Genomic DNA, 23288 nt, shown 5'->3' with positions numbered 1-23288 from the left:
AATGGGCTCAGATGATAAACAGATTATAAATCTATCTAGTCATATGATTACCACCTCACAACAGACACTTCTTAGTAAGGGCCTAACTTTTGCGCCAGTCCCTCAGTGCGACAAGTTTCTTTGGATCAAGGATATAAATCTTTTTGCCCGGAAATTAGCCCTACACAAAGTACACAAACAAGAACAAAATGATGTACGTAAGACATTTGAAAATGAAAAAAGATGTGTAGAGGTCTTAGAGGATTTATTAAAAGAGAGTGAGGGCTATCAGATTATCCCAGATCCACCTTTCTCGACTTTGAAACCTAAATCGAGGATTACTCCGAACTTTACACAATTTCAGGAGATAGAAACTTTTGTGCAATTAGTCACCCATGATATAAAATCTCTCAAAATGAGGAAGGATCACATAAGCCCTAATTTGAGTAAACAGGAACATGAAGCCCTAGAGACCCTAAAGGAAAATGGAAACATAATAATAAAACCGAGTGATAAGGGGGGTAGCATAGTTATACAAGACAAAAATGACTACGTTGAGATGGTTCTTAGACTCCTTAGAGATAGGAAAACCTATAAAGTCTTGTCCCATGACCCCACAAAAGAATTTATGAGTGAATTAAAAAAATCTCCTCACAGATGCACGAGAGGCAAATATAATATCCAAGGATGAATATCAGTATCTTTTTAACAAAACTCCTACTGTCTCCACACTCTATGCCTTACCAAAGGTGCACAAGAACAAGAAACCCATCCCTGGGAGACCGATAGGGAACGAAAACCTGACACAAGCTCTGAGTGAATATGTGGACCAAATATTGAGACCCTTCGTGACCGCCCTACCCTCATATATAAGGGACACAAAAGACTTACTTTTAAAAATTAACGACATCACTGTCACATCTAATACTATTCTAGGAAGTCTAGATGTCTAGATGTCGAGTCACTTTATAGTAATATCCAGCACTCACTAGGAATACACGCAGTGGAATATTATTTGAATACTAAAAGTAAAAATTTCAAAAAACATAATGAGTTTGTTTTATTAGCACTTAGATTTATTTTGGAGCACAATTATTTTATTTTTCAGGAACACTACTATCACCAAATAAATGGGACTGCGATGGGGACGTCATGTGCCCCGACGTATGCAAATTTATTTTTAGGGTGGTGGGAAAATAATTTTGTTTTCACAGATGAGATGTCGTCATATGTCTGCCACATTTTATTCTGGGGCAGATATATTGACGACATTCTCATATTATGGGATGGCGGTCACGTATTGTTTCAGGAATTCACTCAGAGACTTAACAGCAATGATATAGAGATGAGATACACCTTTGAGGTTCAGAATGAGGAAATAATATTCCTTGATCTCAAAATAAAAAAATCAGAAGAGGGTCATCTTTTTACAGAGGTTCATAGAAAAACTACGGCAACTAACAGCTATTTGCATTGGAGCAGCTGGCACCCCCCCCCCCCCCCCCTGAAAAGAGGGATACCTACTGGCCAATATTTGAGGGCACGTAGGAACTGCTCGGATGAAATCTCCTTTGATAGAGAGAGTGAACAACTATTTCAGATGTTTAAGAAGAGAGGTTATCCGACCAGACCCCTGAAGAAGGCTTATAATAGAGCTAAAAGCCTGAACAGGGAAGAATTATTGAAAACAACAATTCACAAAAAAAGTGAAGTCATTAGGTGTATTGGTACCTACGATGGATATAATGATGAGATATGCCGCATAATTAAAAAATATTGGCACATAATACGATCTGACAGAGACCTAGGGATGGTTCTTACCCCATATCCATCCATAACATACAGGAGAGGTCCGAATCTCAAGGACCAGTTGGTCCATAGTCACCTGGGAGAAGATAAGATCCAACCTATAGGGAAAAAGGAAAAATACAAGGGATCATCACCATGTGGGAGCTGTTCCTTTTGTAAATACATACCTCGCATTAAAAAATTAATGAACCCTGGAGACAAAAAGGAATATGAAATTAGACAACTAATAACATGTAGAACACAAGGAGTTATTTATATAGCTTCCTGCCCATGCCCAAAACTGTATGTGGGTAAAACCATACAAGAGCTGAGACGCCGGATCTCAGGCCATTTAAGTACCATTGAAACAGATAAAGATACCCCTCTGGCAAGACACGTTAAATATATACATGGGAACCAGAGTTCTATATTAAGATTCTGGGGAATAGAAAAAATATCCATGGGACCAAGAGGAGGGAATCTAGACAAAAAACTGTTACAATCTGAAGCCCGGTGGATTGATAGATTAAACACCATGAGTCCTTATGGACTGAATGAAGGCTTTTCATTCGCAGCATTCATCTAGGATAAATTATATTCATATATAAAAAGGAAACCTAATATACTTCAGTATATATATATATATATATATATATATCCAAATAAATCAAAATACAAGGAATAAAAGGAATAATTTTAGAAAGGAAGTAAGGCCAATTATCATCTAGTTTGGTGTCACATATAGGATTTCCAGTAATTAAATAACCCATATATAGAAAATTATAAAATATAAAATATATATGGGCAAATTACAAAATAATAATAAATATATATATCAAATATGTCTGAGTTAGGACTGGGACCATATGTGGTTATACTCTATGAAGTAGTATAGGAGTATGTCTCTTTAAATAGAGTGGGCGAATTTCTCCTGTAGAATATAAAATATAATAGAAATAGCAGCAATAATATTCATTCAGAAGAGGTAGACCTTTAACTTCTTATGGAACACAAAACATCTAAACCCCCCCTCCCCCTTTTCCTCTTCCCCTTCTCCTTTTTTTCCCCCTTTCCCATATCCAGGTAAACCTGTATGAGTCTCCATTCATAATTTGGAGTCATTTCAACTCCATATAAGAATAAAAGGGAGAACAAGTATAACAAATCTCTAAATCCACCTAATATATGTGGAGATAATTATGGGTTGAGGGGATCGGAAGGGGAATATATGAGATGGGAAGCATGAACTGGAAATCTCTAAGAAAGGGGATATGAAGTATATCTGAGTGTGGATTTGGGAGAGTTCTGACAATTGTGAGCCTAAGTGGCTGCATAATATGCGCAGAAGGAACCACTCACGAAATACTATTAGAGTGTGGACACATGCGCCCCGACTTTAAATTGAAGGAAGAAGCCAAAAGTAGAAATGGATTCCAGGGATTTCTAAGTGTGGACGCACGTGCACTGATACCTTGATTATGTATTTCTGGAGACTTGTTAACTAAGTGTGTGGGCATGCGCAGTAGGGAGAAATCGTGAGAGAGCGATGTGAAGATTGGAGCGCATGCGCCCAGACTTGGTATCTGGAAGGAAGCGATGTGGAGAGTTGAGCGCATGCGTCTGGACTTAGCATCGGTTCGGAGAAATCATCCCAGTTAGACACCCATTGGAACCCGAAAAGGTAGGCGGAACAAAGTTACAGGCCCACACCTAGGTATATACTCGTCATAAATACCGGCGAATCCGTGACTGACAAGCAATAGATTGTAATTGGCCAAATCATGTGACTATCAATCGATCGCCGGCAATTCATTGGCAATAAGGGACAGGAAAGAACCACCTAGACGATATATAAAGGCCGAATTGCAGGGCGATCTTGTTGATAGTAGCTCCATAGCCCCTGAAGACGCCACATCCATGGTGAAACATGTCGGGGGAGCTGCAAGTCTAGGTTTTAGATTAGTGTAGAGTGCATGGTGATCGGCCCCTGGTGCGCTGCAGACACTGGGTTAACCGATTTGAACAGTTGCACTCAGTCCTTAATGAGGAACTTAGGGTTAGAGCTACACATACTCTATTCACCCCGGTGCAGGGCTGACAGAGCGTTCACATCTCGTCACAATCCTATTAGACCGGAGGAGGGAAACATAATAGGATCTACTCCTCAGGACTGAAATACACCATGGGAAAGACTACAAATAAAAGCAGTAACCATTAACAAAAGAAGTGTATACTGTCACCAAGCACTAGAGCACTTTAATTTTAGATACCTTTTCTTTTCTATCTTCCCGTTCATTTTAAAGAATACTTAATAAATGTTATATTTTATATTTGACCTTAAACGGGAAACCATTAGCTGTTTGGCTATCTGAACCCTAAAAATTTAAATGCCGGGTCCAAAGGGTCCCTGAAGGGAAATTCATATGGCAAGATACTGAAAGCTCCTTACAATCATTTCTAAACGAAATTAATATCAATAATTTGAATTTAAGATTCACATCCAACATAACTAAGACCCAAATAGAATTCCTTGACTTAAAAATCCAAGTAGAAAACACCAAATTAATATGTAGTACCTACCAAAAACCTGTAATGAAAAATAACCATATCCTATTCTCGAGTTGCCATCTTCCACAATGGCTAACCAATATCCCAACAAATCAATTCAGAAGATTAAAAAGGAACTGTACTCTCAACACTAAATTTGAAGAAGAAGCCACCCAAATGAAAAAGAAATTTTCAAATAAAAATACCCAGACAAATTACTCAACAACGCACTAAATAAAGTTAAAAGAATGGATAGACAGGAATTCTTTAAAGAAAAAGAAGAAGTTAATACACAACAAAAAGAAGAAGCAAGACTAATCTTACCCTTTAATGCCCAACATAAAAACATTGCCAAAATCATCAATAAACACTGGCATCATCTACTTAAGGACAAAACCATAGGTTCATTACTCAACACTATACCATCAATAGTCTACACCAGTGTTTCCCAACCAGTGTGCCTCCAGCTGTTGCAAAACTACAACTCCCAGCATGCCTGGACAGCCTTTGGCTGTGCGGGCATGCTGGGAATTGTAGTTTTGCAACAGCTGGAGGCACACTGGTTGGGAAACACTGGTCTACACAAAAGCCCCTAATCTAGGACTAAAAATAGCTCCCACGATAAAACAAAAAATAAAAAAAGTACAGAACAACTGGCTATCTATGAAAGGCTTTTTTAGATGTGGGCGATGCAATAACTTCAAAGTGACAAATTTCCCCAAAAAAACTCTACAAGTCTGTTCTACACAGAATTCATTCAAATTACAAATAGAAGAATGTATAACATGCAATACCACAGACGTTATTTATTTACTGGAATGCCCATGCCGCAAACAATACATTGGTAGAACAAAAAGACAACTGAAAAAAAGAGTATCAGAACACATAGCAAACATCAAAAAAGGATATGAACAACACACACTATCCAAACATTACAAAACACACCATAACAGTGACCCATCATCTCTCAAATTTACAGCCTTTGAAAAGATTAACAAACCATGGAGAGGAGGTATTCATATAAACAATATGTCACGAAATGAATCCAAGAGAATCTATGAATTTGACACCTTAATACCTGCAGGTCTAAATGCGGAAATGGAAATTTTTGGATTCCTGTGACTATGGGGAGGTGCCTCTTTGGGAAAGAGAAATAGAGGTCCGGCTGTCTACCAGCACCTCTATCTCCTCTCCCACTTAGGCCCCTCTCCCCCACACGCACCTTTAATCTCCCTTCTAATCAACCATCAGATGTTAAAATTAGCAGAAACCGCAAAAGAAATCTGAAAAATGAAAACTATCTCAATGATAAATATCAACGGAAAGTTAAACCACCGCCAACAGGAAATCATTAAGTTAGACTTTAAATAAGAAAGGAAAAAGTAACCCTAATTTCAAAATAATCTTGGGTATCACATAAAACCTGCATTTTGGAAAAAACGCACATAAACCGCACCAAAAACGCAAGGACTGTATAAATACCAACAATGGAACAACACTCTCTTTAGACACAGATACATACAAGTGAAATAACCAGTTCAACACAAAATAAACCAGGATTATTACCAAACACCTACCAAGTCATAACCTGAAGTAATAAACCATATAAAATAAAGAAATCACCATGAATACCACCCAGATAAGACCCAAACAATAAAGTGGCGGTAAAATATGACACATATAACTTATATTTCATTTACACCAGAAAATCCGATTTTAAATAATAAACAACATCCTGAAAAAAGAGAAGGGAATAAAACGCACTGTAACCGCATATATATAAAAGAACCGCCAGCAATGCACAGCGGAAGAAGAGTGAATACAAATCCAGGGATGAGATCTAAAATATACAATATAACTTTCACATTTGTAATACAAAATACTCTTAATGAGAAATAGATTACAACACAGACAATATGAATATATATCTATTTATTTTATTGTATTCTGGCCATCAAACTGCAGACCAAATCCAGACCAGTATTTACAAAACCAAATCCAGACCAGGACTTACAAACAACTCAAACAAATTGAAGGTAACACCCCTTAAAGAAACCAGCATTTAAATCCTCACTCGCTCCTGACACACTACAACTTGACCACTGAGGAAGGGACCAAAAGTGTCCCGAAACACGTCTGATCTGAGGAACTAGTGAGGACTAAAAGGAAATCCACTACTTGGAATTAAAAATCATCGGAAAAGAACATATCCGTCTCAGCGATAATCTTTCAAATTTCCCGCAGCAAAAGGGATTGGCCAATCAGAAACAAAAACACCGTGTGACGTCAACCTGCATCATCAACATGTGCAACATCACATGGTAAGGCGAGCGATCACGTGGGACGCAGGAATACATCGTAACGGATGAAGAGGGGTAAAGTAAACTTTTAAAACTATTTACTATTCCTCCACATATGAATATATTTATTTTGCCAATCATGACGGATATATGAAAGAGCTATATCGGGAAACCATATAATAGACTTCAACTATATATACTATCATCAAGATACTTGCTCTCTCATCAAAGGGCGGACGTTCTACAATCGGGAAACCCGACAAATAGAAGAATAACCATTGCAGATTTTCAACCAGCAAATATCTGACATTGTTTTAATATACAAAAATACCACCCACACTATTTGAAATTCAATATTTTTTTAATCAATATTGATTTACCATTTTTTATCGTGCACAATATATATTTGAGTGAATGAGCACCAATTTTTACCTTTTTTCTTGATTGAAAATATATTTTTTTCACATATCTATATATTTTTTTCACGCTTTCTCTTGATTGGATTTATACTGGACTGCCTTCTATTTGCAACGTCATTGCACATGTATTAAAGAATAGCAATACTCCGCAAAAACAATTCTACTTTTAATTCATTTTTATGACCTTATATTCCAGGATCCATTGAATAGACTCTCTCAATACCTTGAACACTAGATTTAACTTTATTATATATTTTATTTATCTTTTTTTTCAATTTTTATCCACATTTCCATTTTTTATCCTATTTTTAATATATGCTCATATATTTTTACATATATAATTATATATAATACGTAAATCGAATACTTAACTAAAAATAATAAATACAGTTCATTAAAACAAATGGGAGTGTGCCATCACAATTTTCTTTTCCACTGTCAAATAACTCCCTATACAAATCCACTGCAACATTGTTATGTCTTGCGAGTAGATTTTTATTCGGATTTGCCATGTTTTTCAGAGGTTTTTACCCACTGCCAAGTGTGAAATCTGGGGTGAGTCTGGATCAATTCCGACCATGCTATAGGTGCATTTTGTGGTGGATATTTTCAAGTACATTTAATAATGATATATATGAATCTGCCCTAATGAAGAATTTCAAATACATTTTCGATTCTCTTAACTAAAACTATAATTGGTTATTTGATAAGCTAGGAATTCCTTATCTTTATGTTACCAGCAACATTTATGCATTAGTGTTTGTCATACTTTTACAAATCTTTATTAGACTAATACTTTTGAGTCTGTTTTGCAATTTTTTAGATAGATGCAAAAACAAAAAAACATTGGAAAAATCAATCATGTTCAAACTTTGACTACCGGGCAATGATCAGATTTTGAAACCCTTTTTTTATGCATTTCATGTTCTTTAACTGACTAAAACCACTCTGAAAGAGCTTTCTTCTCCATCTCCTTAAAAAGAAGAGAACAGTCATCAAAAGCAGACAACCACTGCATAAAACAGAGTTATCAACTGCTTTCATGCTCACAAGAAAGCCCTAAAACTCATCATCGTGGAGCGTGAGCTCAGACACTTTGAAGCACATTTCTCCCTTCAAAGCCTATAGAAATGATCCAGGAAAGTATAGTCTTAAGCCAAGAACTTTGCACTGTTTGCCAAGCTTTCATTCGCAGCCTTTCAACTTAAGGTGAGCTTATGCGTAACGGTTCCAAGATGGAGTCTAGACAGATTGCCAATGAATACACCGCCACTATAAAAACAATTTATTCCTATATTTAAGGGTTAATCAAAGAGTAATTGAAAAGTAGTTAAAAATAAGGAGAAATATTTAAGGGATGAATCATAAGTAGCGTAATTCTATTGCGCTGACAAATTTTAAAAAAATAATCTGTTCATCTTAACAGCGGATTTAGATACAGATATGCTTTGTAATCTTTTGAGGTTTGTACTCTTTGCAAAGTGTGGAATCGTAAGGTGAACTAATTTGTCAAAACTTCAAGCTTTGGACGCAAATGTTTTGAATGAATACAACTCTAAACACAATTTATGCCTCTGTTTAAGGCTTAATTTGTATAGTAAGTTCAAACGAGTAAACAATTGGTTTATGGATCAAAATATGAGATTGGATTTAAAAATACTGTCAAATAACTCCCTATACAAATCCACTGCAACATTGTTATGTCTTGCGAGTAGATTTTTATTCGGATTTGCCATGTTTTTCAGAGGTTTTTACCCACTGCCAAGTGTGAAATCTGGGGTGAGTCTGGATCAAATCTGACCATGCTATAGGTGCATTTTGTGGTGGATATTTTCAAGTACATTTAATAATGATATATATGAATCTGCCCTAATGAAGAATTTCAAATACATTTTCGATTCTCTTAACTAAAACTATAATTGGTTATTTGATAAGCTAGGAATTCCTTATCTTTATGTTACCAGCAACATTTATGCATTAGTGTTTGTCATACTTTTACAAATCTTGTTAGACTAATACTTTTGAGTCTGTTTTGCAATTTTTTAGATAGATGCAAAAACAAAAAAAACATTGGAAAAATCAATCATGTTCAAACTTTGACTACCAGGCAATGATCAGATTTTGAAACCCTTTTTTTTATGCATTTCATGTTCTTTAACTGACTAAAACCACTCTGAAAGAGCTTTCTTCTCTATCTTCTCAAAAAGCAGACAACCACTACATAAAACAGAGTTATCAACTGCTTTCATGCTCACAAGAAAGCCCTAAAACTCATCATCATGGAGCATGAGCTCAGACACTTTCAAGCACATTTCTCCCTTCAAAGCCTATAGAAATGATCCCTGAAAGTATAGTCTTAAACCAAGAACTTTGCACTGTTTGCCAAGCTTTCATTCGCAGCCTTTCAACTTAAGGTGAGCTTATGCGTAACGGTTCCAAGATGGAGTCTAGACAGATTGCCAATGAATACACTGCCACTATAAAAACTATTTATTCCTATATTTAAGGGTTAATCATAGAGTAATTGAAAAGTAGTTAAAAATAAGGAGAAATATTTAAGGGATGAATCATAAGTAGCGTAATTCTATTGCGCTGACAAATTCACAAAAAATCTGTACATCTTAACAGCGGATTTAGATACAGATATGCTTTGTTATCTTTTGAGGTTTGTACTCTTTGCAAAGTGTGGAATCGTAAGGTGAACTAATTTGTCAAAATGTCAAGCTTTAGAGGCAAAAGTTTTGAATTAATACAACTCTAAACACAATGTATGCCTCTGTTTAAGGCTTAATTTGTATAGTAAGTTCAAACAAGTAAACATTGGTTTATGAAGCAAAATATGAGAGTGGATTAAAAAATACTGTCAAATAACTCCCTATACAAATCCATTGCAAAATTCTTATTTCTTGCGAGTAGATTTTTATTCGGATTTGCCATGTTTTTCAGAGGTTTTTACCCACTGCCAAGTGTGAAATCTGGGGTGAGTCTGGGTCTAATCCGACCATGCTATAGGTGCATTTTGTGGTGGATATTTTCAAGTACATTTAATCATGATATATATGTGAATCTGCCCTAATGTAGAATTTCAAATACATTTTCGATTCTCTTAACGAAAACTATAATTGGTAATTTGATAAGCTAGGAATTCCTTATCTTTATGTTACCAGTAAAGTTTATGCATTAGTGTTTGCCATACTTTTACAAATCTTGTTAGACTAAAACTTTTGAGTCTGTTTTGCAATTTTTTAGATAGATGCAAAAACAAAAAAACATTGGAAAAATCAATCATGTTCAAACTTTGACTACCGTGCATTGATCAGGTTTTGAAACCCTTTTTTTAATGCATTTCATGTTCTTTAACTGACTAAAACCACTCTGAAAGAGCTTTCTTCTCCATCTTCTCAAAAAGCAGACAACCACTGCATAAAACAGAGTTATCAACCGCTTTCAGGCTCACAAGAAAGCCCTAAAACTCATCACCATGGAGCGTGAACTCAGACACTTTCAAGCACATTTCTCCCTTCAAAGCCTATAGAAATGATCCCTGAAAGTATAGTCTTAAGCCAAGAACTTTGCACTGTTTGCCAAGCTTTCATTCGCAGCCTTTCAACTTAAGGTGAGCTTATGCGCAACAGTTCTAAGATGGAGTCTAGACAGATTGCCAATGAATACACTGCCACCATAAAAACTATTTATTCCTATATTTAAGGGTTAATCATAGAGTAATTGAAAAGTAGTTAAAAATAAGGAGAAATATTTAAGGGATGAATCATAAGTAGCGTAATTCTATTGTGCTGACAAATTCACAAAAAATAATCTGTTCATCTTAACAGCGGATTTAGATGCAGATATGCTTTTTATCTTTTGAGGTTTGTACTCTTTGCAAAGTGTGGAATAGTAAGGTGAACTAATTTGTCAAAATGTCAAGCTTTAGACGCAAAAGTTTTGAATTAATACAAATCTAAACACAATGTATGCCTCTGTTTAAGGCTTAATTTGTATAGTAAGTTCAAACAAGTAAACAATTTTTTTATGAATAGGGATGAGCAAACCGGGTTCGTACCGAATTTTGGGGTGTTTGTGAACATTTTTGTAAAAATCCGGGTTCGGGTTAAGTGTTCGGCGCTTTCTTGGTGCTTTTTGAAAGGCTGCAAAGCAGCCAATCAACAAGCGTCATACTACTTGCCCCAAGAGGCCATCACAGTCATGCCTACTGTTGGCATGGCTGTGATTGGCCAGTGCAGCATGTGACCCAGCCTCTATTTAAGCTGGAGTCACGTAGCACGCACATCACTCTGCTCTGATCAGTGTAGGGATAGGATGCAGCTGCTGCTGTTAGGGCGAGATTAGGCAGGGATTTACTCTTCCACTACACTTAACGAAGTGATCGATCTAAAGCTGTGAATCATTCAACCTCTGCTATTTAAATGTTCACTGTTTTTAGGCTGCTTAGAGCGTTTTTCTGTCACTTTTTTCTGGGGTGATCGGCGGCCATTTTGTGTCTTGTGGTGCGCCAGCACAAGCTGCCACTAAGTACATTTAACTAATAGTGTTCTTTTTTTTTTTTTGCTATATACTATATCAGGGGCTTGGCTGTGCTTACTATTTTATTGAGGGGTGAAATACAATTGCCAAAATAGCAGTACCCTAAATCTGGTGTTTCAGCTGTGGCTAGCCAATTGTAATACTGTCTGCTGTCTGGCAAAGGATATATTTTTTTCTGGGTTGAAATACAATTCCCAAATTAGCAATTCTCTAAATCAATGGTTTCCCGCTGTAGCAGGCCAAGTTTAAAACTATCCATAAAAGAGTATATTACATTGAAGGTGCTGATAGGGTCATCCTCAATAACTTCACACGCTACCGTGCATCTCCAAGTATAATTCTGTCCGTAAACGTATACCTGTCATCCAGGGCCTAAATACTAGGTCTACAATTTATATTCAGCTAAATCTGTGGTTATTGCTGTGGCTGGTCAAGTTATTTAGTGTCCGTCAAAGCACAGTTTTTGTTCTGGGTTGAAATACAATTCCCAACTTAGCAATTCCCTAAATCAGTGGTTTCTGCTGTATCAGGCCAAGTTTAAATCTATCAATAAAAGGGTATATTACATTGAAGGTGCTGATAGGGTCATCCTCAATAAGTTCACACGCTACCGTGCATTTCCAAGTCTAATTCTGTCCGTAAAGGTATACCTGTCATCCAGGGCCTAAATACTAGGCCTAAAATTAATATTCAGCTAAATCTGTGGTTACTGCTGTGCCTGTTTTAGTGAAATACGGTACCTAAATAGATAGCCAGAGAGTGTTAGGTGCCTGTAAAAAAGGCCTGAATTTGAATTCAATACATTGGGACAAATAATTTTTTTCTTATTGTTGCGAACGGTAACAATGAGGAAAACATCTAGTAAGGGACGAGGACGCGGACATGGTCGTGGTGGTGTTAGTGGACCCTCTGATTCTGGGAGAGGACATGGCCGTTCTGCCACAGCCACACGTCCTAGTGTACCAACTACCTCAGGTCCCAGTAGACGCCAGAATTTACAGCGATATTTGGTGGGGCCCAATGCCGTTCTAAGGATGGTAAGGCCTGAGCAGGTACAGGCATTAGTCAATTGGGTGGCCGACAGTGGATCCAGCACGTTCACATTATCTCCCACCCAGTCTTCTGCAGAAAGCTCACAGATGGCGCCTGAAAACCAAGCCCATCAGTCTGTTACATCACCCCCATGCATATCAGGGAAACTGTCTGAGCCTCAAGTTATGCAGCAGTCTCTTATGCTGTTTGAAGACTCTGCTGGCAGGGTTTCCCAAGGGCATCCACCTAGCCCTTCCCCAGCGGTGGAAGACATAGACTGCACTGACGCACAACCACTTATGTTTCCTGATGATGAGGACATGGGAATACCACCTCAGCACGTCTCTGATGATGAAACACAGCTGCCAACTGCTGCGTCTTTCTGCAGTGTGCAGACTGAACAGGAGGCCAGGGAGGAAGACTGGTTGAATAAGATTCAGGGGACGATGAGGTCCTAGACCCCACATGGAATGAAGGTCGTGCCACTGACTTTCAGAGTTCGGAGGAAGAGGCAGTGGTGAGACTGAGCCAACAGCGTAGCAAAAGAGGGAGCAGTGGGCAAAAGCAGACCACCCGCCGCCAAGAGACTCCGCCTGCTACTGACCGCCGCCATCTGGGACCGAGCACCCCAAAGGCAGCTTCAAGAAGTTCCCTGGCGTGGCAGTACTTCAAACAATGTGCTGATGACAAGACCCGAGTGGTTTGCACGCTGTGCCATCAGAGCCTGAAGCAAGGCATTAACGTTCTGAACCTTAGCACAACCTGCATGACCAGGCACCTGCATGCAAAGCATGAACTGCAGTGGAGTAAACACCTTAAAAACAAGGAACTCACTCAGACTCCCCCTGCTACCTCTTCTGCTGCTGCCGCCTCGGCCTCTTCCTCCGCCTCTGGAGGAACGTTGGCACCTGCCGCCCAGCAAAGGATGTACCACCAACACCACCACCTCCGTCACCAAGCATCTCAACCATGTCACACGGCAGCGTTCAGCTCTCCATCCCACAAACATTTGAGAGAAAGCGTAAATTCCCACCTAGCCACCCTCGATCCCTGGCCCTGAATGCCAGCTTTTCTAAACTACTGGCCTATGAAATGCTGTAATTTAGGCTGGTGGAGGCAGACAGCTTCAAACAGCTCATGTCGCTTGCTGTCCCACAGTATGTTGTTCCCAGCCGCCACTACTTCTCCAAGAGAGCCGTGCCTTCCCTGCACAACCAAGTATCCGATAAAATCAAGTGTGCACTGCGCAACGCCATCTGTAGCAAGGTCCACCTAACCACAGATACGTGGACCATACAATACACAAGTTGGTGTCGCTCCTCTAGCGTGGGGAAATTGAGCAAGAGTCTCTATAACAGGCCTGACAAAATCTCCCAGCGCCAGTGGAGTGACAAAAGTATGTGTCACTCCTCAAGCGTGGGTAGATTGAACATTAGTGTCTATAACAAGCCGGGCATAATATCCCAGCGCCAGTGGAGCGATGCAAGTATGTGTCGCTCCTCAAGTGTGGGGACATAAATATACGGAAAAAAATTGCAAGTACGCTGATAAACAATATTTATTGAACAAAAAATCCAATATACAACAATACACCACACTGTAACCACCAACAAACAGGCAAACAAACAGAACTTAACGTTTTTTGCAAATTAATCACAAAATGTTTATACAAATCAGTCCTTCCAGTCCACCCATCCTGCATCAGAGCAGAAATAATCTGCAAAACTCTCTCTTATCTGTGCAACGACTACACTTGACCGCGGTCCAGAAATAGAATGTTTGCCATCTCGCTGTCCTCCGGTATCTGTTCCAAATTTAGTGGTTATTTTTTAAGGAGGTAGTTGTATAACACAACAGCAGACTTTACCACCTCGTCGACAGATTCTACCTTCATATGAATGGGTTTAGTGAAAATACTCCATTTTGCAACCAAAATCCTGAATGTTGTCACGAGGGTGTCAAGAGCCACGTCTGACTCCATTATACCCGGGGTCAGGAAGTCGCAGCGGGTGGCTGCGCACTCTATGTCTAAAGATCATGCTGCTTCTTAATGATAGCTTTCTGTGTTTGCCTTGCAATCCTTTTTGTCTCACTCAGGGATCTGTAGCTTCTTCTCCTCAGCTGTTTCTTGTCTCTCACTCCCAACCTCCTTATATTCTCCTCTCCCACTTCTCTGGTTTCCAGATATAGAGCTTCCTGCCTGGACTTCTATACTGACCCACTGGAGCTGTGTAGCTGTGATTCCTGCCTAAAACCCTGGCTTTCCCTAAGATGAGCCCTAGGTAGTGAATAGGGCGGTGGGAACACTAGTCCGCACCACTAACACTAAAGGAAAACACCAAGGAGAGGACAGACAATACAGACAAAACATATAATCCCAGGTGGGGAACAACAGTGGAAAACAAAAGCCCAACAGGGATCCGGAGGGTAACGCTCTGGAACAATCGGCGTACGGGTGAGAAACCCGTCTAGGGACGTCAGGGCAGTCAGGTGCCAGCCTCAAGGTGAGTTAGGGGTCACCACCTTTCCCTCTTCCTTGGACAGGGCCTTCCCTTTTCCCTCCCTTTAAGTCACATATGTGATCGGCACGCCGGTCGTGATAAATGTGCATTCAACCATCCTTCGAGCCCTGGTCAAGCGGTAGTTGAATTTGCGATTTTTAAAATCTATTCCGATTTCAGAAGATTTCCACACATTTGGAAGGCCTCATCACCAACCAATACAAACAGGTGGGCCATCTGTACCTGCCAGTGGTTGAGGCAGATGAAAATCAAACTGTCTGTTATATAGACTACGGCCCATATAAGAATTTTTAAAAACCATTGAATCGTCCATAGGCCCCTACGTCGACGGCAACAAAACGATATTGAGCATCTGCGATGGTCATTAGGATGATCGAGAAATATTTCTTGTAGTTGAAAAACTCTGATCTGGTTCCTTGGGGCTTGATAATCCTAATATGTTTCCCGTCTACCGCACCAATGCAGTTTGGAAACGGACAAAAATCCCCATATTTTTCAGAAATTTCTGTCCAATGCTGTCGAGTTGGATTTGGGATAAATTCATTATGCAGTTGTTCCCACAAAACACGGCATGTCTCCTTCACAATTATGGAGACAGTTGATATCCCAAGGCGAAATTGAAAATGGAGTGAGGTGAAACTTTCTCCACTTGCCAGAAACCTAAATATATATATACATATATATATATATATATATATATATATATATATTATATGGTAAATCCTAGTAAAATACTTTTAAAAAAAATAATATACAAGATTTATCAATCAGATGCAATTCTATGGGACATTATGGCCATTCATTTGTTCGGTCAAAATTTTCTGCGGCCTAAACTATTTTTTAGAAAATGCAACAATACAAAATGGCTCTCCATGGCGAACAATATTGATCACAGTGTTTTCAACATCGTTAATGCCAAATATATGGATGAAAACTTTACCATACAAGATGTTGAAATCAAAATAATAATGCGGAGCCTCATTTGTAGCCACAATTATGCACTTTGTACAGTAATGCCAGAATAACTTGGTTCACAAAGATTTATGGTGTCACTTTAAAACTAAAAATATCAACTGCAAAAAATGTATACTAAAAACAAATTTAGCAATAATTATTAAAATTTTTATTTACCTTATGGTCAGCAATAGGCGTTCTGCTGGGGAAACACAGCGGCAGAAAGTGGTGTCTTGTCTTTGGATGTGAGGTGACACACGTTGTAAGAGATCATCAAAACTTTCTACGGTCATCCGTAATTTAAAAACTTTTCTGCATAATCCCTCAATTCAGGAAACAGAGTTTCAAAAGCTCCCCTTTTTATTCTTGCAGAGGTTATTGGATGCACCCAATAGCGACGCTTACGACGCCGTCTGGCTTGAAGACGTCTTCTCCAGCGTGAAACCAGAATTAGAGCCTGAAATCCAAAACGAATATGGTCCGGCATCATCTTTGCAATCTTCAGAGGGAGCATCTGAGTGGTAAGTAACCTTCGGTTGTCTTTTATAGCCACTGTAGTATTTGCACAGCTGATTGCATCTCTTTCATCTCTCAAAATTTGAATACCGGATCCGTTTTTCCGTTTAAAAACGGAAGAAAACTGAATAGACGGATTCACTATTTCAACGGATCCGGCAAAAACAGTATGCGGTATCATACGGTTTGACGGGTCCGGCGTGAATTTCCGGCGATGGAACGACGGATCCGTTGCATGAAAAAATGTCTGGTAATGTGCGTTTTGACGGAACTGCTTGCCGGATAACTCTGCCAGCAAGTGTGAAAGTAGCCTATCAGAGAAAAAATCATATATTTTATTGTGTATATCAGTTTGGGGTTATATTTCCATTCAGTCCACTGATGTTTATTTAATTTTGTATTCATTTTTTTATATTAATTTTAGTAGCAGAGTTGTCACTATACAGTAGTGAAGGCTTAGCAAATGAATGGAACCGAGGATGCAAATATTCCAAAGAGAAATAATGGTCATGACGGGTATTGCTGTTGCTTTACAGTGGTTTGCAGCTGTGGAATGCTGAAAGAATATACAGTCTAATTGAATTTTTGCTCATTGCGTAAAATAAAATGATTGCCTATTTTTTTCTATGCAAATCTCTCATTAAGAATCAGCAGCTGCCATCTTTATGAAGCAGTACTTTTACTTCCGCTTCTCGTTTGCTAACAAATTTTATTCTTCTTTTGAAGAACAGATCAAGAGGTTGACTTTATACTCTTCATTTATTTTTAATTTGGCTGCAAATAAGTGCCTTTCTTTTTCTAGAAAATGTCTTAAAAAATGTCTGAATGAAACATGTACACTTTACACATAATAATGTAGTGACTGCTGAATTTCTTGATAGCAATAGCAAAAAAAAAAATGTATTTCTCTTTTCTAAAGTCAATGTGTATCATTGTAGCTTGGCATTGGTGAAATGAACAGCAATATCAGAACCTTTGTTCATATGAAAAGTATTTCTTATGGTCGCAGCTGTGTTTACATATGCGTCAGAAATAGACATGAGTGACTTTCTTAAAATTTGTTTCTGATTTTAAGAATTTTTCAAAAATTGTGTGTCTCACTATGGAGAGCTCCTAGTATGCATAGTAAGTCTGCAGAGTATTGTAGGCCAGGCAGTGCCCCTCTGGGTTTCTGGGAAAGGTACTAAAGTTATTTTTTACATTAGCTAAGCCTTTCTGATACCAGCAGGTGTAAGATGTGCTAATTTTCTTTTATTTATTTTTTTGTTGCAGAAATCCATTTGGGGGACTGAAGCATGACAATAGATTAAAAACCTTATGCAAAAGCACTGATTGAACAGCTTACGGATACTACCAAAAAGTGTATGGGTTAGAAATGGGGAAAAATGTATCTATGAAGCACAAGTGGATAAGAAATGGGCAGACATTAATCTGTGAAAAAAACATGACAATAGATAAAAAATATTTTTATGAAAACATACTGGTTAGCATTAAAATAGTGTAGTCACTTTATAATTTTTTCTCACCGAATTCTTTCCATTGGTGATCTCACTGTGCAACCCGGTGAGCCTAATCCACCTTCACATGGTAACGGCAGCATCCATCTCAGAACTCTAATTCACAGGCGGTTAATTTTATTCTCAGGAGTAGTGTTGAGAAAAGCTTTTGAAGTTGAATTCAGTCTGAAGTTTATTAAAACTTAGATTTGCAACAAATCTAAATTTCCTCATTCTTTGTGTTAACCAATCAGTTTTTTTGCAAATATAGTGGTCCAAAATATAGAGGGAAAGTGTAGGGAGAGTGTATTGCTGTGTGCATCGCTGTGCAGTGCATCGACATTTAGAGTTAATCCATTCTGTTAGGGATACAGTTAGTGTGCCTCAGTATTAAAGGCAGGTGTAAGATATCACTTTGTAAACCACTGTGCAGTGCACCAAGATTCAGAGTTAATCTGCTATTTTAGTGTTATAGTTAGTATGCCTCAGTATTAACCCCTTAAGGACCTTGACATTTTTCACCTTAAGGTCCAGGACATTTTTTGCAAATCTGACATGTGTCACTTTATGTGGTGATAACTTTAAAACGCTTTTACTTATTCAAGCCATTCAGAAATTATTTTCTCGTCGCATATTGTACTTCCTGACAGTGGCAAATTTGAGTCAAAATATATCATTTTTATTTATAAAAAATACCACATTCACCCAAAATTTTGAAAAATTAGCAATTTTCAAAAATTCTATTTCTCTGCTTTTAAAACAGATAGTTATACCTCCTAAAATAGTTATTACTTTACATTTCCCATATGTCTACTTCATGTTTGGATCATTTTGGAAATTACATTTTCTTTTTTTTGGGACGTTAGAAGGCTTAGAAGATTAGAAGCAAATCTTGAAATTTTTCAGAAAATTTACAAACCCCACTTTTTAAGGCCTGAAGTCACTTTGTGAGGCTTGCATAATAGAAACCACCCATAAATGGCCCCATTTTAGAAACTACACCCCTCAAGGTATTCAAAACTGATTTTACAAACTTTGTCAACCCTTTAGGTGTTCCACAAGAATAAATGCAAAATGGAGATTACATTTTTGAACTTCACTTTTTTGGTAGATTTTTTTCATTTAAATCCATGTTTTCCAGTAACCAGTCAAGGGTTAACAGTCAAACAAAACACAATATTTATTACTCTGATTCTGTAGTTTACAGAAACACCCCATATGTGGTGGTAAACCGCTGCACGGGCACATGGCAGGGCGCATAAGGAAAGGAATGCCATTTGGTCTTTGGAAAGCAGATTTTACTGGTATAATTTTTAGTTGCCATGTCACATTTGAAGACCCACTGATACATCCCTAGAGTAGAAACTCCCAAAAAAAGATCCCATTTTGGAAACTACGGGAGAGGGTGACAGTTTTTTTGGCACTATTTTAGGGTACATATAATTTTTGGTTGGTCTATATTACATTTTTTGTGAAGTAAGGTAACAAAAAAAAGCTGTTTTGGCACCATTTTTATTTTTTATTATTTACAATGTTCATCTGACAGGTTAGATCATGTGGTATTTTTATAGAGCAGGTTGTTACGGATGCCACAATACCAAATTTGACTACTTTTTTGTTTTTTGTTTCAGTTTTACATAATAAAGCATTTTTGAAAAAAAAAAAACATTTTTTTGTGTCTCCATATTCTAAAAAGCCATATTTATTTTTATTTTTTGGGTGACTGTCTTATGTAGAGGCAAATTTTTTTGGGTAGGAGATGACGGTTTGATTGATATTATTTTAGGGTGCATATGACTTTTTGATTGCTTGGTATTACACTTTTTGTGATGTAAGGTGGCAGAAAATTGCTTTTTTTAAAACCATTTTTATTTTTTGACAGTGTTTACTTGAAGGGTTAGGTCATGTGGTATTTTTATAGAGCAGGTTGTTATGGACACGGCGATACCTAATATGTCAACTTTTTTGTTTATTTAAGTTCTAAACAATAACAGCATTTTTTAACCAAAAAAAATCACGTTTTAGTGTCTTCATATTTTGAGAGCAATAGTTTTATTTTTTTTTGGGGGGGGGAGATTGTCTTAGGTAGGGTCTAATTTTTTGAGGGATGAGATGATGGTTTGATTGGTATGATTTTGGGGTGCGTATGACTTTTTGATCACTTGGTATTATACTTTTTGTGATGTAAGGTGACAAAAAATTATTATTTTTTTGCACAGTTTTTCTTTTTTCTTTTTTAAGGTGTTGACCAGACGGGGTGGATCATGTGATATTTTATAGAGCAGACTGTTAAGCACGCAGTGATACTTAATATGTCTAGATTTTTATTTTATTTTTTACAATTTTATATGTCTCTTTTTATGGCAAAGGGGCTTTTTTTTGGTTGAAACTTAATTTTTTTTATTGTTAAAAACACTTTTTTTTCACTTTTATAATTTTTTTTATTGTTGTCCCACTATGGGACTTCAACATTACAGGGTCTGATCCCTGGCCTCATAGGTAGAGTTGAGCAGATACCTGGATGTTCGGGTTCGACGAGTTCGGCCTAACTTGAAAAAAAAAGTTCAGGTTCGGGACCCGAACTTGACCTGAACTTGACCCCGAACTCCATTGAAGTAAATGGGGACCCAAACTTTTGGGCACTAAAATGGCTCTAAAATAGTTCTGGAAAGGGCTAGAGGGCTGCAAAAAGCTTTAAAATGTGCTTAAGAGCATGGCAACTGTTCTGCAAACAAATGTGGATAGGGAAATGACTTAAAATAACATAAAATACAGAAAATTTAAAAATAACAATCTGGATCTAGGAGTAGGAGGTTAAGGAGGGGGTGGATGGGTGGATGTGGCGGTGTAGGTTGACGTGGCGGTGTAGGTGGAAGCGGCGGTGAAGGAGGAATAGGTAGCCAACACTGATTTGTGTTATTTTTTATTTATAAATTGGGGTATCCCCCAAAATATTGGGACATATAACAAGATAAAACAAAGAATAAGTGCACTTGAGTACAAGAATGGATGGTTGAGGCTGGTATAAATGTCTATTCTGCACAAGGTACGGACAAGTCCTGTGGGATCCATGCCTGGTTCATGTTAATAAACGTAAGCTTGTCCACATTGGCTGCGGCCTGTGATAATGCTCTCTGCCATGCTAAACACACGTTCACACTATACACTGGCTGCAGGGCAGGTCAGCACCTCCAAGGCTGACAAAGCTTTTCCACATTTTGGCGACGCTAACCCTGCCATCTCAGGTGCTGGTGGTGCCCCAGCTGCATTGGCGACCTCCTCCTCTGCCTTTGCCTTGTGCTTCCACTGTGCCCCCTGCTGTCAGGTGGAAATGCTATCATCAGCGTGCGCTTGTAGTTGCGCATCTTCCTATCAGTGACAGATGTTTTCACAAAATTTAGTTCCCTGTCAGCAATGCAGAGAAGGAGTTGATTCACGGCAAAAGTGGGTTCTTGTCACCAAGCAATACAACTGATGATTTTGAGATATTTAGGCCCCTGTCACCCAGGCACAGCAGGGGTTCATTCACGGCAAAAGGGGGTTCTTGTCACCCAGCAATACAACAGATGATTTTGAGAGCTTTAGGCCCCTATCACCCAGGCACAGCAGGGGTTCATTCACGGCAAAAGGGGGTTCATGTCACCAAGCAATAGAACAGACAATTTTGAGAGATTTAGGCCCCTGTCACCCAGACACAGCAGGGGTTTATTCATGGCAAAAGGGGGTTCATGTCACCCATCAATAGAAGAGAGGATTTTGAGAGATTTAGGACCCTGTCACCCAGACACAGCAGGTGTTCATTCACGGCAAAAGGGGGTTCTTGTCATCCAGCAATAGAACAGACAATTTTGAGAGATTTAGGCCCCTGTCACCCAGGAACAGCAGGGGTTTATTAATGGCAAAATGGGGTTCATGTCACCCATCAATAGAAGAGAGGATTTTGAGAGATTTAGGCCCCTGTCACCCAGACACAGCAGGGGTTCATTCACGGCAAACGGGGGTTTATGTCACTCAGCAATAGAACAGAGGATTTTGAGAGATTTAGGCACCTGTCACCCAGGCACAGCAGGGGTTCATTCATGGCAAAAGGGGGATCTTGTCACCCAGCAATAAAACTGAGGATTTTGAGAGATTTAGGCCCCTGTCACCCAGGCACAGCAGAGGTTTATTCATGGCAAAAGGGGATTCATGTCACCCAGCAATAGAACAGAGGATTTTGAGAGATTTAGGCCCCTGTCACCCAGGCTAAGCAGGGGTTTGTATACGCCAAAAATTGTAAAATGTCACCCGACAATTGAAAATAAGATTTTTTTCAATTTAGGGCACTAAAATTGGCACTTTTTATGCATTAAAATGGCTATATAATAGTCCTTGAAAAGGCTAGAGGGATGTAAAATGTGCTTAAGAGCATGGCAACTGCTCTGCAAACAAATGTGGATAGGGAAATAACTTAAAATAAAATAGCTAAGAATTACAAATTATTAACCTGCAACTCAGAGAAGGAGGTGGATATGGAGTCAGAGGTTGAGGAGGCGGTGAATGTGGTGTTGTAGGTGGAGGCAGCAATGGAGGAGGAGGAGGTAGCCAACAATGTTTTTTTATTTTTTTTTATTGGGGTAGGTAGCCCCCAAAATATTGTGACAAATAAAAAATAAATAAAACTAAGAATCATTGCACTTGACTTGAGTACAAGAATGTATGTTTGATGGTGGTATAAATGTCTATTCTGCACAAGGTACAGACAAGTCTTGTGGGATCCAAGCCTGGTTCATTTTAATGAACGTGAGCTTGTCCACATTGGCTGTGGACAGGTGTGTGCACTTGTCTGTGATGACGCCCCCTGTCGTGCTAAACACACGTTCAGAAAATACACTGGCTGCAGGGCAGGCCAGCACCTCCAATTTGGAGACCCAGAAGTTGAAGGGGCAGACCCGTCATTCAGTACGTGTAGGCATGTGCACACATACTGCTCCACCATGTTGGTGAAATGCTGCCTCCTGCTAAGACGTTCCATATCATCTGGTGGTGCTTGTTGTTGTGGCGTGCTGACAAAGCTTTTCCACATGCCGGCCATGCTAACCCTGCCTTCTGAGGTGCTGGCGGTTCCCCAGCTGCGTTGGCGACCTCTTCCTCGTCCTCTGCCTTCGCCTTGTGCTTCCACTGTGCCCCTGCTATCAGGTGGGAATACCA

General features: G+C 38.7%; 1 non-coding gene and 2 pseudogenes across 1 annotated transcript; all 3 read right to left on the bottom strand.

Moving 5' to 3' along the window:
• Positions 1 to 7975: 7975 nt before the first annotated feature.
• On the bottom strand, positions 7976 to 8186 carry LOC122933498. The gene has a single exon (XR_006388459.1). It is a non-coding gene; the product is annotated as a small nucleolar RNA U3 (small nucleolar RNA).
• Positions 8187 to 9200: 1014 nt separating this feature from the next.
• Positions 9201 to 9391, bottom strand: LOC122933499 (annotated as a pseudogene).
• Positions 9392 to 10402: 1011 nt separating this feature from the next.
• LOC122933500 lies at positions 10403 to 10593 on the bottom strand (annotated as a pseudogene).
• Positions 10594 to 23288: the final 12695 nt, after the last annotated feature.

Source organism: Bufo gargarizans, chromosome 3 (assembly GCF_014858855.1).
Source record: "Bufo gargarizans isolate SCDJY-AF-19 chromosome 3, ASM1485885v1, whole genome shotgun sequence".
NCBI lineage: Eukaryota > Metazoa > Chordata > Amphibia > Anura > Bufonidae > Bufo > Bufo gargarizans.
The sequence above is the reverse complement of the archived record's forward strand: the minus strand, read 5'-3'. Positions and strand labels throughout refer to the sequence as shown.